Source organism: Rhynchophorus ferrugineus, unplaced genomic scaffold (genome assembly GCF_030347505.1).
Source record: "Rhynchophorus ferrugineus isolate W39M unplaced genomic scaffold, kcgeb_rfMv2 rfM9, whole genome shotgun sequence".
In the NCBI taxonomy this organism is placed as follows: Eukaryota; Metazoa; Arthropoda; class Insecta; order Coleoptera; family Curculionidae; genus Rhynchophorus; species Rhynchophorus ferrugineus.
Genome location: NW_027472588.1, coordinates 24,840,463 through 24,858,912, shown reverse-complemented (window position 1 = coordinate 24,858,912; position 18,450 = coordinate 24,840,463). Strand labels below are relative to the sequence as shown.

The window sequence follows — 18,450 nt, the reverse complement described above, 5'->3', positions numbered from 1 at the left end:
GAATACTAGATTTCTTTATTCTTCAAGACGTAAATCGCGATTCCGAAGTTCGAGTCCTTGACGAACTAGACTCTGATCATCGTCCGATCCTTCTCAAACTCGGAAACTGCGCCACCACTCAAGTCCCACTAACAAGATTCAGGAAAAAAACCGACTGGAAAAACTACCAATCTCTTCTCCTGAAATCCGATCCAATTCCGAAAATTAACACACCAGAACACCTCGAGGAAGCCGTACTCAAGCTAACTCGCGATATTCAGTCTGCTCACGAATCTTCCACAGTCAAAATTTCATCACAACCCCAGCCGTGGAAAAACAATCTTCCCGCTTCTCTTAAACGTGAAATTCGCATCAAAAACGGTTTATGCAGATTAGCTCGATTCACCCTTGATGCTGCAGACAAAAGGGAGGCGAACAGAGCATGCAAGAGGGTAAGGGCGGCCGTCTCGACTTGGCGAGCAATGAAATGGAACTCATTTCTCGCGGACCAAAGGCTGGATGGCCCCCCTTCCTTCTGGCGTGTCTCCAAATGCCTCGTGGGGAAGACGCACAATGTCATCCCTCCCCTGAAGTCAGCGGTTACAGGAAACTTTGCAGTCACTGACCAAGAAAAAGTCGAGCTCCTTGCAGAGACCTACGAAGCTCAAATGAAATGCCTCCCACCCGCACAGAACACTAAAACTAAAGAAATTGACACTGTCATCAACGAATCCAACTCCGTCAAAAGACCTGTAACCCCCGCCTTTCTTCTCAACCATTTTGTATCTCCAAAGTCTCTACAGACTATGATCGGCAAACTTCAAACCAAAAAATCTCCAGGTTTCGATGGAATATCGATTACCCAGTTAAAAAAGCTCCCGCATAAGCAACTCGCAGAACTGGCAAACATTATTAACTCCATCATGAGACTGCAACACTTCCCGGCGTCTTGGAAACACGCACATATAGCGGTTATACCCAAGAAAGGAGCAAAATCATCTCCATCTGATTACAGGCCTATCAGCCTTCTCAGCGCCATTTCGAAGCTTGCCGAGAGGGCAATACTCTACGCTCTCAACTCTTTCACAAAGGAAAACAACATCATTCCAGATGAACAATTCGGCTTTCGCGCTCACCACTCATCCGTCCATCAAGCTTCCCGTCTGGCTGCACACATCCATCATGCTCTTGACCAACGTAAAAAGCTTGGAGCAGTTCTTCTGGACCTAACCAAAGCCTTCGACAAGGTCTGGCACGACGGATTGTTCGCAAAGTGCGTGCGGTTAGGCCTCCCAGAAGACCTAACCGCTCTCATCAAGTCCTATCTCTCGGACAGATCTTTCCAGGTCAAGATCAGGGCGTCACTTTCCAGTCGTAAACAAATCGATGCTGGCGTACCTCAAGGTTCCCCGCTGGCCCCAGCCTTATTTAATCTCTTTATTTCAGATATGCCGAGAAAAGAGCATATTGACGTCGCCTTTTACGCTGACGACACTGCTTTCTTCACGGCCGCCAGGTTCGAAGTTACAATTCATGAGCGTTTACAGAAGCAGCTCGATCATGCGGTCAAGTGGTTCAAATTCTGGAGGTTGCAAATCAACCCCCTGAAAACCCAGGCCATCATTTTCCACAAGAAGCGTTACGCACTGCGCGTCTCGCAACTTAAGTTCGACTATGTAATAATTCCATGGCTGGATAACGTCACGTACCTAGGTCTTCACTTCGACCGGCGGTTCGGTTGGCATTCCCAAATCCAGAAAGCAATCCAAAAAGGTTCGGGGATAGCAAACCTGCTATCTCCTCTGATCTGCCCTTCTAGCAGGCTTCCCATCTCCATCAAATGCTTATTTTACAAGATGTTAATTCGGTCCGTACTCCTCTACGGATCTAATGTCTACTTCAAGTTTGTTACACCCAACCAGGTCAAACGGCTTCAAGTTTTCCAAAATAAGCTCCTCAGGAGAATATTAAACGCTCCATGGTTTGTCAGAAATAATCAAATCCATAGGGAAACTGACACTCCAGAAATCAAGCACTTCATATCTCAATCATTCCACAAACAACAACTCAGCTCAAGTTCTTCTGAAAACGCGCTTGTTCGCGAGCTGGTCGACATGCTGAGAGCTTAGCACCGCGTCACCGCTAAGCTCTCCCCCTTTTCCAGGCTGAAACGACCTCATCCGTCGCTACAGTCATAACTTTTGCCCCCATACAACAGTACCCAGTTGTGTGTTAACTCAGGTTCGCGAATCAATAGAATCGCCGGGCTCTCGTGCCCAATAACGGCTGCCCGATCAGCGGGTGCCATATCCCCAAATTTAATGCAGTAGCAGTAGTGATCCACAGGGGTCAACTGTGAGGCGGTTTCGGTTTAGTGTATTGGTAAGCCCAGAGGCAGTCCCACATAACCCGGTCCAACTTGTCACTCCAGGGCAAGTCTCCGCGACCAGGTATGCGTCATGCATTCCACCGCCTGGTTTTTTAGGCCAGAACAAAAAAAAAAAAAAAAAAAAAAAAAAAAGTAAGACAAGAAGTGAAGGAAACTATTAAAGCCTGGCGATCCGAGAAATGGAACTCATTTCTAGAGGACAAAAGGCTGGATTGCCCCGCAACTTTATGACAATTCTCTAAAAGCCTCGTAGGGAAGGCGCAAAACATCATACCCGTCCTAAAATCAGCACGAAAAGGCCGAGCTCCTCGCTAAAACCTATGAGACCCAAATGGAACACTTCCCTCTTGCTACAAATATAAACGTTGTTGAGAACGATGAAATCATTAGGAATGCCAATCCCGTGTGTTCTCAAGTGGCTCCAAGTTATATTTTAAATCATCTAGTCACTCCTAAAATACTCAGGCAATTGATCAGCAAGATTCGGAACAAGAAGGCCCCTGGTTTTGATAATATTTCAATAGCCCAACTCAAAAATTTTCCCTACAAGAAGCTCGCCGAACTAAGTAATATCATCAACGCCTTTTTAGGCTGCAACACTTTCCATCCATATGGAAATATGCATTCATAGCAGTTATCCCCAAAAAAGGAGTTAAGTCATCACCTTCTGACTACAGACCTATCAGCCTACTATGTTCCATTTCCAAGCTTGCTGAAAGAGCAATTCTTTATGCTCTTAATGATTTTACGAAGACAAATAATATCATTCCAGATGAGTAATTCGGGTTCCTCGCCAAACACTCAGCCGTTCATCAGGCCCATCAGTTGGCCATAATAATTAACTGTGCTTTTAATCGACGTGAAAAACTTGGTGCGGTCTTCTTGGGCCTAAGAAAAGCCTTTGACAAGGTTTGGCACGAAGGCCTAGTGGCGAAATACATCCGATTAGGTCTACCTGATGACCTAACAGCACTTATCAAATCATTTTTGTCAGGATGATCGTTCCAGGTGAAGATTAAGGATATTCTCTCTAGCCGGAAAACCATCGATGCAGGAATTCCACAAGGTTCCCCCATGGCACCCGCTCTATTTAATATTTTTCTTTCAGATATCCCTAGGATACCACAAGTAAAGGCAGCTTTTTACGCAGACGATGCTGCTTCCTCTGCTTCTTCAAGAGTAGCACCGCACATCCAAAATAGACTCCAAAAACAACTCGATGAGACGGTCCAGTGGTTACATTTCTGGAGGTTACAGGTCAACCCACAGAAAACCCAGGCCATCTTCTTCCGCAAGAAGCGTTTTGCACTGAGCATTTCGCGTTTTAAAATCGAGAATGCCAAAATCCGAATGGTCAGAAGAAGCCACCTATCCCGGTCTTGTCTTCGATCATAGGTATTGTCAATTTGCTGTTCCCGCTTATCATCCAGGCCAGCAGACTTCCTCTCTCTATAAAATCTCTCCTGTACATGTGCTGGTTCCATCAGTCGTTCTATACGGCTTCAGTGTCTACAAAATACGTCTCACCTAGCCAGGTGGAACGCCTTCGAGTTTATCAAAACAAAATTCTCAGGGGAATAATCAATGCACCCTGGTTCATCAGAAACAATCAAATTCATAGAGTAACAGATGTTCCCCAAGTTCACGATTTTATATCCGAGGTCTACTCGAGATATTTCTCCGCTCTTCGTCTCTCGGACAATAGATGCATTACCGAGCTGGCCGATATTTTAGGCCAATAACTAATTCGGCTCTTCGTGCCCTTATTCTATCACAGCCGACACTTCCCCGTCGTGTTCTAACTCCAAATTGTCTCGACCTTCTACGGCGAGCGATTAACTCATGTACCGCAAGCTGCATGGTGTGATAACGACGCCACGTCCTTGCCTGGCCCTTGTGCCTCTTAACGGTGTTACCGGTTACGGGCACCCTCCTTACTAACAGTAAGAAGTATCAGTTAGGGTCATTGGATCAGCTGATAGGGTGGGGTTTAGTGGGTAGACAAGATGCAGTCTCCACATAACCCGTCCAACTCGCTTATTCCTGCTGGTCTTCCAGGTATCCGTAACAGGATTCCCCTTCTTGGTTCCAGGCCAAAAAAAAATCGATAACCTTCATCGCCATTTTCCTCAAATTGAAGCAAAAAAATAAAACTTTCCGCATATTCGATTTACTCAGCACAAATTCAAACAATTTTAATGAACTGAAAAAAGATTTTATTCACGCTTCGACGAAATATGACATACTGAAAATTGAAGTGAGATTTCAACATGAAGTTGGTTACAAATGTATCCGATACGATTTAGTACACAGGAACACTATCATTGTAAATCCTTTGAAATTAATTTATGGGTCTGATATTTAACTCAATTTAATTTAATTAGCTTATGTTAGTCTAATGTTTGAATAAGATTTTAGTGTAATGAATCATAACTTATCTGTTTTATTGTCGGATTTTAATTACCTTATTGTTTCCAAACGTTTGAACGATAGTATATTTTCATAGTAAAATGTTTTTTAACTATGAATTAAATAAATGCACTGAATCTGACGGCGAACACAAATAAACCAAGTTCAAGTTCGGTGTTGAATGAAATTCCTGATGCAGCAAACCGTACGTCAACGGATAAAAAATCGCCATTTTTATGCACTAAAGCTTTTGCGATTCTTTTTCGTTCACTTCGTCCATAAAACGAGCTCAATCTTCCTGCTGCATTTGCAGCATGCCATTTGATTGAGTTACATCAACTGTAAAAACACCATTTTGAGCGAATCGTTCGATTCTTCAGGTAAACGATTTAAATCGCCGGAATTTCAATGAACCTTCGCACAGCAAATGAACAAATCTTTTCAATTAGGATCCTACTAACTAATCAACGTTGAAAAAACGGCCGATCTCTAAATAAGGGTGATTTTTTTCCGAAATAAAATTAACCGCGTTTCGTTGGATCGTTAAACATTTTTCCATTACCGGTCTTTAAAATGAAATTACTTTTCTAAAAAAATCTAAATAATTACTTTTTATAAAGTACATCTTCGTAATTAGGATCTTGAGTTATATATGAAGGAATTTTCATTATATTCTATTATTAAGTCTTAACTTTTTATTACAACTTTCTGACATAAATTCCTGTTGAAAATTACGAAAATAACGAGTTTGTTTATTTTCGAGTCTCTTTATTGTTGGTTTATTTCTTATGTACATAAGTCATGAAATGTGAAGGGGTTTAAAATACAAAAAGTATTAATTTACTTCGAAATAATACTTTAAGGAAAAAGAGACTTGTTGAACGGTGATACAAATATAAAGCGACACTGAGGTAGGGAAGGTAGGGGAGCCGACATATCGATATTTTTGTAGACCGATATTTCTTCAAAAAAATATCGATTTATGTCAGCTTATCATTTTTTTGTAGTTCACCAATATTTTCCGTCGCAGATTAATATTTTTTAAATATATTAAAAATACATTTCTGCATTTTAAGTAGCAAAAACCTTACCCGGGTATCGACAGTTTTCAAAACGTTTAAAATAAATCTTTAACATTAAGAATGCGATATTTTTAATTTACCAATATTTTCTAAAATTTTAAATCATTGAAAATTCTTAAGACACCGGCAAGCTCCTATCTTCTATCATTTGGCCGAAAAGAAAAGCTACGTTAACACATTTTCTTTCTTATTACAATTTGACATGTCGGATTCATAATCTGGTATTAATATCATATTAATACTTAAATTCTAAAACGCTTGTTATTTAATATAATTTATGTGATTTAAAGTTTCAAATACTGAGCAATGTCAATCATAGTGCAGATAAAACGGACATGTGCAGAAAAGGCCTCTGTATTCAACAAAAATGAATTGCCTGCTCATTTTGATCTAAAAATATATAACTAATTGCTTATTTGTAAGCAAATTGTGGAACTAATAATAGCATATGGCATCCAAGGCTAGCAAAGTAAATTGGCAAGAAATAGTACGAATCAAAACATCATGAATTCTTTAATTCCCTGATTAACTGACTTGAAGTTATTTATTAAACAGCTTTAGATTATTAGATAGTTTGCGAGGAACTAGATAAACTAAAAATTCGACTCCATTTTAGTATCCACTAGTTTGGTATTAGTAATACCACCAAATCAAGAACATAATCAAAGTTTCACTTAAATTGATAACACTTAATTTGACTAATGTCTCTAATTTCCTAACAAGCTATGAGTACAAGAATCTCGCATTTACCAACAATAGAACAAAGTCACATTCAAGTGCGATTTTAAAAAGAATTTAAATAGTTTTTACATCGTTTATTACTTTAGTGAGGTTTTGGGTATAACAGCATGATCCACTCAAGACAAGAGACGAAGGAATTATTGTTTTCAGTTGCAAAAGGACTTCTGTTAGTGGATTACATTAAATTCCTTGCCTATAAATTCTTCACGAATTCGTAAAAATGACTGCGTTTACTAAATATCAAGACGTCTTTTAACATTTATCAGTATAACGCACCTAGGCATAAAGCTCAAAAATCATCGCTAAAATCAGTCAAATCAGTGAATACCTATTGTTTCATAATCAAGATTATATATACCTGCTGTAGTTAGCTTTTCGTTACGGCGAACTTATTAAATAACCCTATATGTTTTGCAAATATGTTAAAACTGGAGGATAAATAGTATTTATACAAAATAATAGTTGGGTGCCCATGAAAATGTTTCTTCTCGAGATAGAGAACACTAAACTGGTTTTACAGACTATTATTTCTCAACCATATATATCGACCAAATACAGACATGTGTATGCATTTTAGTCAAGTTAAAATCATAGATTGTTCAAACTTTAACGTGATCTCCGAACCACGATTTCTAGCATCAAGCCTGCCCACTGGTAAACTAATTCGACCAACTTAGAGAAAAATCAAGATACTATCCAGCTCTTATCCAGGTTAGTGGCATGACTGGAATGGTTTTCATTATCGCATTTTTTTAAAAACTGCCACGAAAAGATATTAACATGCTGGCATATATATTTACAGCCTGTCAGAGACATCATAATGTGGCACAAATAATTACACTTAAAAAACCTGATAAACGAAAAGAGCAAGTCGGATTTTACGGGCCCATCACGCTGTTATCTGGTTGACAATCGTATATAAATAACTCCATGGACTAATAGCGATCATTGAAAAGGTATTTGAAGAAAAAAAGAAAAGAAAGATTTTTTGACCGGGCATGGAATGGAATTTGGAATCGTATATTTTCGAAATAATAAACGAGAAATGAGTTTTGAATGAAGGGGCATTTTCAATATTTCATCCCTTTTTGCCTGAAGTGCCGCAGAGTAGTACCTTCGGTTATCCCAATAATAAAAGAAATAGTATTTGGAATATTTGCCGACGATGCAGTCATTATGGCAACAGACTACCTATGGCCTTGAAGTGGCAATCAGCAATATCAACAAGTAGGTCAATTTTGCGCCGCGACTAAATGATATAAACCTAATTATATCACATGGTGGATGGTCGATTCTTCAAGCAAAATTAGCGAAACACCTTCCTATCTATTTCCGTGGACGAAAAGCAGAGCGGATCAGACTCAAAATCAAAACACTAGTTACTCGGAATGTACTTCCCAACTTGATCTAAAATCGAAAGGATTAAAGTTCTTGTGTTAAATATCAATTCTTATCGCTACGTAAACAACAAAGAACTACACGATGATCTCGAAATCAAATTTCATTCTAATTTTGGAAATACATTCTGATATATGTTTGTTCTGTTTCCATGCTGATGGAAGTACAACAGTGGTAATAAATTAATTTGTAGATTAAGATTTCACTATGAATATTTAATGTGAGATGTAATTAATTAACAAATTTTGATTTTGTTATATATTTACAATGGTGGTATTCGAACCCTTGACTATCACTAGGTGGATCATCATATTGCCTTAACCACTACAGCTAAACAGACCTTACTTCAAAAAATCTATAATACGACGTAAACAGAGTGACTAATAAATTGGCATTAGCTGGTTAAAAAAAAACAAAAACTAGGCAGAAAAAAAATCCTAGGTTAGGAAATAAACAAAATCCCAGCTGAAATTAATATCTCCCTAAAAAAAAACGATCTTCCAGATTCGTGATTGTCCACATTTGCATGGTAAATTGAAATATTTTCATGTGATTTTCAGGAGATAAAAGAAAAACGAACAAAAGTTCCGTCACCGCGGCGATAAATTATTCCAAATCTTGCGACTCTTTAACGCGGTGAAGCACGTGTCGTGAAGTGGGATGCTGTCGTTGCTGAGCTAAATGCGTAGAAAAAAACGCCATGGACTGGGGCGGTTTTTTTTCCTTATCTTTAGAAAGTTCCTTTCGGGTTATTCGTCATGCCCATGGCTACGAACTGCTTTTCGCAAGACATCATGAGATTTTACTATCGCCCTCTGGCAGAACAATATTTCCCGATGATATTGTAAAATAAAATGGTTTAGTATATCTATAAAAGGAGTATATCTATAAAGTATATGTTAGAACGCTTTCTAAGCAAAATTTTCATATATACTAGGGTATTCAAGTTTAGGATATAAGTTTGAAATAAACAGAATTGAAATCGAAATTTTCGATACCAAAATAAAAAAAAGATTTGTAATTGTAAAAATAAATAGAATCACAAACAAAATTGAACAGGCCGACGAAGTGAAAATGTTTGCTCAGGTATATTCTTGAACATGGCGCAAGCTTTCGATAAAGTACATTGAACGTTGAAATCTTAAACTCCTACATCTCAGCCAAGGTGCTTAGAATTATACAAGAAAAATAATAAGAAATTGTTCAATAATGAAAGAAACAAAAGCAAGTACATGTTCTTGAACTACACTATAAATGTGACATACCTCAAATAAAAAATGCTACTTTTGCTGATAAGACATGAGATATGATATTTGCTTTTGGAGACAATAGAAGCAACCAGAAAACTGCAATTCTCAAGTAGTATAAATAAGAAAACCCAGGCATACAGAATAAATAGTCAACGGGAGTAAATCACTACATATTGAATAAACCTACAACCAAACTGTTCACTCACCAATAAATATGAATAATATTATTATCCCATACACTAACAACGCCTTGTATCTTGGTATGATCTTGTTGCAAAATTTTGTTGGAAAGAGCATAGCAAAAGAAAAAGAACTCGAATTAGAATATAAAAAATATATTAACAATTTCAGAGAAAACCTAAATTATGCGTACATAATAAGTTACTTCTGTGCAAGCACATACTCAAACATTTGTTATAGGAACAATTACTTATACCGAGACCTCCAAAACTCTACCAAGACCACAACTCTCCGCCACCAAGACTCAAAGTCTCATAGAGGAAATTAAAACACTCGTAACAAGCATGAGGAAAGACTCCACACCCATGTGAACACCTAAATGCTTTAACTCTTGGATAACACCGAAATTGTAGATTCAAGAAAACCAAAGCATATGATCTTATAATTGCTAAATGTAAATACACACTGATAAAATAAATGATTAAAACACTGAAAAATGCTGCTAGCTTAGGTAATTTGTAACTTAGGTTCCTAGGTAGTAACCTAGTTTTATTAAAAGCTTAGCTTTGAAAAGTACCTAGCTTTAAGTAGCAGACACATCGGTGTACACATGGGTAGAGAAATTTTAAGTTAGTCGGAAATGACTAAGTTATAACTTGAAGTTACTGATTACTGATTACAACTGACTACTTGAAGCAATAATATATCAATAAATTTAAAAAAAAACTGTAATTTCTCTCAATTTCGATGATAAAGGTCATTTTTGGTAGCTATTACCTTTTCAGTTGATAAAAATCGTATTTCATGAAATAACTTTCCAGGATGTAAGAAGATCCAGAGATCGGAAGAAACTATATCTGGTGAATAAAGTAGATTTTGTAATAATTAATACATTAATGATTTTACTCATTATCTTTTTAAATGTGTGAAAAGGGGTTTTATTTTAATGCAAATATTTTTCTTCCTCTGCAACGACTTCTCTTTTTATGGCTATTTGCTTTCAATTGTTTCCAAAGGTTCGTTCAGGTGTTCGTTTTGTATTCCAAAAAATGCTGACGATAACAATTATTCGCTTTGGAGCTGAAGAACTAGGGTCTCATCGAACTTTAGGTCCACAATGATAAACATAAGATTTCTAAAATCATGTTCAAATATGTCTTTGTTCCCTTATTAACAACTAATATACCCAAAAAACATAAAAATTAAATTTAACGTAATCCTAAAATTTTGGTTATGTTCTTAGAGAAGATTAAATATTAAAATGGTTTAGACTGTTTTAGTCCTATTGTTGGCGACTATCTTATCAATCTGAATTGATTTCTTCTGACCAGTCAAATCGTAAATTATTGATTAATTCAAATCAACTGGTAAGAAACAAAAATAAAAAATGCACAATAAATAACTGAATTTACGACAAATATCTTGATTGGCTTGGTTTGATTATAATCAAGAGCAATGCTTAATAAAAACTTCTTCAAAATCAAATAATCAGTCTAAAACATAGGATCGCACAGAAATAAATACTGTTTCACTTCCCATTATATGAGAAAAGGCTTCTAGGAGAACATCTTGTCTTACTATTTTAGGTTTTTTCAGGATCAAAGACGGCAAATCAGGGAACTTTCAAGCACTAATTTAATTAAACAATGAGTTGATAATTTCAAAAGTACAAAATCCATACAAACAACGCGGCTTAAAATCACAAATATGTTATGTGCGGCGATAATAATATTGGCCAAGTTCGAGAATATCACTTCGCAAACAAAATCCATAGCACAGAGAAGCTTACACCTCGATATAGCATTAAATAGCATACTTTGAATTCATGTATAACTTATTTCCCGAAGGGGCAACAAAATATCCTGCGGACCTCTCTTAGAAACATTTTAAAAACAAAGTATATTGCAACCAGCAATAACCCAACAATGTTAGAGCAATCGAAGTTAAATATAGAGCACTAAATCATGTTTCTATTTAAAAAGCAGTTTCTACAAATCTTTTAAAAAACTTATACTTTACTTATACTTAATTAACTTTCCATTATATTTTTTGCATACGTATAATATGATGAATGATGTACAAAAGAAGCTGTCATCAACCTGCATTATTCTGCATGATATCTGCAGCTAATGAACATATTATAAACATAAAAAAACCTTTGTTGTTAACACACATTTGACATACAGACAAATTTGGGGATATGTGATTAGAAACCAAAAGGAAAGAACAAGTCAATGTCTCTGAGGCTGTGGGAGGAACACATGAGCCATTGCGTATTTATTTTTCATGTATTCACGGAGGTAAAAATATTTGTGGGGGACTTGAACTGACATTCCAAATGCAAACTCAACATATCAATATAATTATGATCAACATTCTACTACCATAGTGGTAAGATCAAGGTTCAGAAAGTAGGGTAATATAAACCACACTAGGGTGTCACATCAAGTATAATGTAACAAAATTACAATTTTTGTAATATATATTATTCGTATTTATTATATCATGTTATAGATTTTACTTGAATCAAAATTCTTGCGCCTTGCCAGTAGTTGTATTGCTTCCACATTTAAGTCAGTTAATAACCTTCTATCGTATTTTACAACGAAATCTTGAATAACTTCATGGATCCCCTTTGGAAGTAAACTTTCGTTGGTCAAGTAGCGATAACTAAATAATCGAAAACTTTGTTTGGACAGTGTTGAATTATTAGTCGAGTTGACGTCTTATTGCAATACCATATTTCAAATACTCTACAAATCCAAACAGATTTTATGATTGGCTGATAAATCGATCTATTCGATCTTGTTCAGGTTGGAACTACAATCCGACTAACCAGAACAACTGTTTAATTTTGAGCCCAATTTGTTTGTCTAACGTGATATTTCTTGTGGCAATTTCTATTATAGTCTGCCATCGAGGTGGCCAAGGTATTTCGCTGATTTTGGATAAAAAAACTTAAGAAAACATAGGAATATAGAATGGAAACTCAAATGGACACACCTGTAACCATGTTTTGCGTATTTCACTAAAGTCAAAAGTCACTAGAGGACCGGAGATAAAAAGATAACAGATTTTTTCTTTCTGTTGTATCTGTTTTATTTGTTTCGTGTCAAATTTTAATGAAATTTGTTGTTATGATGTTATTTTTGTGGAATTTAAGTTATATTATTTGTTTAAATGCAGAAACAACAGCCTTATTGTTGTTTTGCAAGATATGAAGGTTTAAATAAAATTAATTATTTTCCAAAGGATTCTGCTCTAACGTAGAAACGGTTTTTGAAAGTAAATAATAATAAACTTCAGGAAACCTCTTATTATCTGCTACATAAAGCTTCCAAACAAGTAATTTTATTCTTTGCATTTCAAACTGTAATTGTATTCCTAATTTTGATTATAATATATCTTTTATTAAAATATACATCGAAAATTGAACCAAAATACATAATATGTATATTCACATATCAAAACTGCAAAATGTAGTTACTATATTCAGTAAATTTAAATATATTTTGGACAACTAATTTTTCAATTTATAGTTTTTTACTTTATAAAATTTCAGATAATAGCATTTTACAATTAGAAAATAAGTTTTCATTTAGAATTTGTATTTTTATATGTTTTGAAACTATTTTATACAAATATTAACAAGTATTTAAATAATATATTTAATTCAAATTCAGTTTTTTAATTTCCCCGTGTAATATAATTTTTTTAAGCCTATTTTTAGATTCCCGCTGTAGTAAATAAACTTGACGCGCACTCAGGTGATTCAGACCAAAAAAGCTTGTTACAAATATACATCGTTATACATCGGTAAACACCTTTTAGGTCTATATATTCTATGTAGAAAATTAGCACGGACAGGTTTTAAGCAATAAATCACCTGTAATTTTTTCTATAGCTCTATGCTAAAATATCTATTTTGCCATAAGAACATTTAAATTAAATTAAAAGAAACAAATAATATATTTTATATAAATAAACATATATAATATAAAAATACACATTTTTAGAACCAAACACAAATCGTACTAAAGTTTTTTAGCAGTGTTCACTGACTAATTGTTACAAATCGTTCAGTTAGCCTACGAATCTCCAGATAATTCTTGTTATCTAGTGTCGCCTATCGGTTTTTTTCTCCGCTCCAGCATGCGATAAAATTATATTTCTGAAGCTAGCGAAACAATCGATGCCATCCATATTGCAATATCGCAGAAGCGCTCAGCAAAAAGACTAGTTGAAGCTTTATTGAAATTGAGAATGAAAGAGAACAAAAAAGGCCTCCCGATGTAATTTGATTTTTTTGCTACCGGTCTGGCATTTTCTAATGGAAATTCCTAATTCTATTGTAATATTGTTACCGATGAAGTTTCCTGGCTTCCGCAATTTTCTATTGCTTCCTGTGAAAAAAATTAATTGCGGATTCTATTCTCAACCTAGCCAAAGAACTATTCTTATTTAATTGAATAATAGAATATCATACAATATGATAATCATATTTTACGAACAAAAAGTTATACAGAATCGAACCCTAAAGAATACTGACTCAATAAGTCTCAGGTCTGACAAATACGAAGCATTCTTCAAATAACCTCAGTGTAATTAAACAGTTATATTCAATATACATTATTGTTTTATTTAACATTGTAATCCGTGACATGTCTAGACATAGGGGTTTGATTTAGGTTAGAATAGATTTAAACTCTCAATCTGGGTTTGTGCTCCTTGTTCAACAGTCGCCACTTGTTTTCATAAAATAAAATAGTTTATAAAGCAAAATAAAAGATTTTGTTGTTTTAGACCCTTTACTTATCATAACTGACATAGTCGGTAGGACTCCAGGGAGATCATAGGACTGCTGTCATTTGAATTGATTCAATTAACAGGAGGCAAATTAATTATCAAAAAAGATTACAGTTTGACGTTGGATTGGGAATCTTAATTAAATCTTAATCTCAGCGGTTACTCGAAATATTCCTTGATGTAGTTATGTGGAGTTCGAGGAAAATTATCGCAGTTGAAACTGTAAAGCGGCCTTCAAGGCCACCTCTGAGGATACTCAAAAACCTGTGAAAAACACTACTCCAATTGGAAGAGATTGAAGCTTTGAGAAACGCCCCCTAGTCACACCTAAGGCGAACTAATGTTGCTGGAAACTAACATAACATAATCTACTGGAGTTTGGACAGAAACTTGTAGTTCAGGGTGAAGGGCCACCAAGATCGGATTGTATGGTAGCAGCTCAGTTTCTCCGCCGCAGACTACATGTATCATGGAAATTTTGGTAGAAGTAGTTCTATTCAGAAAATCAACAAAGCCAAACTCGCGCTTCTTCAAACATAAGCATCCTTATCATCTAATCTTTTTCTGTCTCCGTTTTTATAGATACTTTGAGCATTGAATATTATTGCTCATTTGGTAGATCTTATTTATATCCCCAGACTGTAGCTATTCTAAGGGCGGAAACACCTAATGTGATTAAACTGAATCTTTATAGAATCAGGTTTGAGTTTTCTGATGAAAGAGTTATATTTAGACGTATTATTTTGGAATTCGTTATGGTGCAACTTAAACTAAAGATATCTCTCCCTATGGGTGCGATTACTGTATGTAAACCGATATTCTAACTGACTATTGTTCTTTCGTCAAACTAAAATTTTAAATAAAAGATAATAGAATGTCAGAATTATTCTTGATCGGGTGAAATACACATTGAAAACATACTACTTAAGCACCACTCTAATAAACAACCTTACTGTTACTGAAATTACTTACAAGGATTCAGACATATTTAAGACAGACTTTTATTCAATCATTCAGTTACGAGAAGTAACCGTTTGCCTAGTCTATTAGAATTTAGGTGAATTTAGGAGAAAGGCAAAATGGTGCAAGAAGTTATTGTAATAAACCACCACTAGCCTGAAGATATTCTCAATTTGAGAGAAACGTCCAAGATTTGAAAGTCACCCCAGTCAGTGAAATCCTAGAATTGGGATAATCTGAAGATGAAATATTCTGGCTCTAGTTTACTAGAATTTGGTTAGAAGCATCGCAGTTCTCGGTATAAGGTCACCAAAAGCGGACTGAAATGGAACGAAAGTCTCCCTTAAAATATTGGAATTTGAGAACTTGGAACTTAATAATTTGCGGAAATATCTCTTAGTCTAGCTTACCAGACAGCTACCAGCTACCATAAGCTTGCATTTCAAGGTGTAGAGCTATCAAAGCTACACTGAACTGGCTGGTTTGCTCAACCGTGGACTATTGGAATTTGGAAATATCTTGCAAACCTTAGAAAACCACTCCGTAGCTTGGAGATCATAAATTTAAGTAGAAACAATGCAATTTGCTATCAAACCGAGCTACAATTATGGATAACTCTTTAGTCATTTCCTTCAGAAGGGAGCTGTTAGGCCGTGCAACTAAACGCCTTTCCCATCATACCACTAGGGCCAGTGCCAAGTGCTAAGGTTTACAGCTATCATTTAGATTAAAATACGAATACATCTCCAGCAATGTTTATACGTTCATGAGTCCAACATTTAACCACTCTTGGAAATATATTCTTCTTGAATTAAATTTATTGTAGTAAAATAAATATAAAATAAAAAAATAAATGTGATTTTACCCATACACAAATCAGAACGTCCATATTAATCCAATCCTTCATCCTAAATATATAATTTTTTATGAGTAATAAAAGTAATCTATCTATCAATTCAGAAATATTTCATTAAATTTAATATTCAAAATCCTGTCATGAAACCAAGAGAAAGTCCTTATTTATTTGCGAAAAATTGAAAAAGTTTATATATAACATTACGTTTATTCCTATATCTATCATATTAAAAATCCTGTTCCATATTAAAACTTGCAAATTGAAATATTTTTTATTGTTTATGATGCGGTTTAGACGAACGGTAATCGAGAAAAAAGACCGCACCAAAATGATAAATTATTCGAAATCTTGAAGTCCTTAACGCAATAAAGCCCTCGCCATGGAGGGGAAAAGCTCCTTCTTAAATGTGTGGAAATAAAAGGCCGTTTTTTTCCTCCTCCTCCTTCTTTCTCCGTTTTCTTCTTCTTTTTCTCTGTTTTTTCGAAAAAAAAGACGCCGGTCTTTTTTCGCTCGCGACGATGATTGTTAAAATTTTATGGTCTTGTTATTCTTCATACCCATGGCTACGAATTACTTTGGCTTGGCATCGTGGATTTTTACTACGGTCACGTGGCAAAACAATATCTCCGGGATATTATAAAAATAAAACGGTTTAGGGTCCATAAAAGGGAGATAAAAGATTTCGCGGTGTCGTTTTTTCGGTTCCTCCTCGTTTCTGTCAATTCAAAAGAGCCAAGGACTTACCCGTTGTTGTTTGGGAGGCTCGCAATCTGCAAACAGAAAAAGAAAAACGTTAAATCAGGGCGATATAAAAGCTGGATAAGCGTTTCGCTGAAACACGAACATCAGCATATAAACCAAAAACATAAGCGCTACAATATTACGATCTATTGCAACTTAAAACAATTTAAAATAAGAGTTTTTATGTTATTATACAAGCTCTTAACAAATAATTCGTAACAGCCGTAACAAAATAAAACATAAACAATATAAAATTCGTCTTTTTGAAGAATCTTAAGCAGACTGAACCATTTGCCAACATCACAAGAAAATATATTATAAATCCACATATAAAATTAAGGTGAATTTTAACAAAATATTAAAGATTACTGTATTTAAGTAAGTATAAAATTTCCGCAAATTTCCGTTCAACAAGTCGCCACTTCTTTTCATAAAATAAAACGGTCTTTTAAAGTAAAAATAAAAAATGTTATGTTTGAAATGTAGCTCGTAATGTTTCGTAACTAACATATTCCGTAGAATTCTAAAGAGATCATTAGGCTATTCTCTTTTGAATTAATTAAACTAGCCGGAATTAAATTAGTTAATTATCACGTAAAGAGAACGGGTTGACTTGGTGTAGTTGAGTGGAGTTCGGACAAAAATATCGCAGCTGAGGCTGTAAGGTGACAGAAGGTGATTAAAAAATTAAGAAAATAAATGAGATATAAAAAAATCAATATCAGAATGTAACAGTACATTCGAAAATGTCATTGGACAATGGTGAATATACTCTAATAAAAACGCACTTTATTATTTCGCTTTCACACTAAGAAAAGACTCTTAAAACATGTTAGGTTACGTTATAAATATGCCAGACTATCTGCTTTCTTTTCGAAATTACCACTCAACCATCGACCAAGCGATTATTGAAAAAGTGTTTGAAGAAAAAAGTACAACTAATCCACAAAATGAGCAAGTCGTAGCCGCGGAACAATTGTTAATTGATGGAGAGACATTCCTAATATACAAACTTATTGCGGCTATAAAACGGCTAGAGTTCCTCAGGATAATGTCTTAGAATAACTCTTGTATCTTTTCTGTACTGTTGTACCAACAACAAACAGTGGCGAGTTTGCGGACGACATACTCATAATGGCAAAACATATATCTCTATCTAAAACTACAGGAAAATGGTAATCAGATCCATAAATAGATTAGAGACTAGCAAATATAATTTAATAGTTGGATATATGTCCATGTCAATTTTGCGTTGGCATAAAGATATATCACTTGAGGAATGCCTAATTCATCAAGCGGAATCAGCGACGTGTCTTGACAACAATCTTATTCGATCTTACTTCTTATAATAATAATAATAGTAACAATACAATATAATAGTAACAAATATAACAAATATATTGATTTATCAGTAGATAATGCTGGAAATCCAACGCTGTGACAACAAAGTTCTAATAAAAAAATATATTTCAACAAATTATCACTATGTAGCCATCACCTTTGGTGTGATGACAAAATTGGAACCAATGACGCTAACACCCCAACGTTCACATGAAACAATAACTTTTTGTGGATCATGTGGTTTGTTGCGGTTTTTGAAAAATATTGAAACATATCTATGGCCTAATACATGTATAATATATTTATGGTATATTGTAA

At 35.1% G+C, this 18,450-nt stretch overlaps 1 protein-coding gene across 2 annotated transcripts in view; it reads right to left on the bottom strand.

The window, feature by feature from the left end:
* The window catches only part of LOC143202565 (uncharacterized), a 248,358-nt gene that overhangs the window by 138,250 nt on the left and 91,658 nt on the right, over nt 1-18,450 (bottom strand). For both annotated transcript variants that reach the window (XM_076414168.1, XM_076414169.1), the window contains exon 3: nt 16,795-16,820. The gene's annotated coding sequence lies outside the window, so the exon portion shown is untranslated. The remainder of the gene's footprint in view (nt 1-16,794; nt 16,821-18,450) is intronic.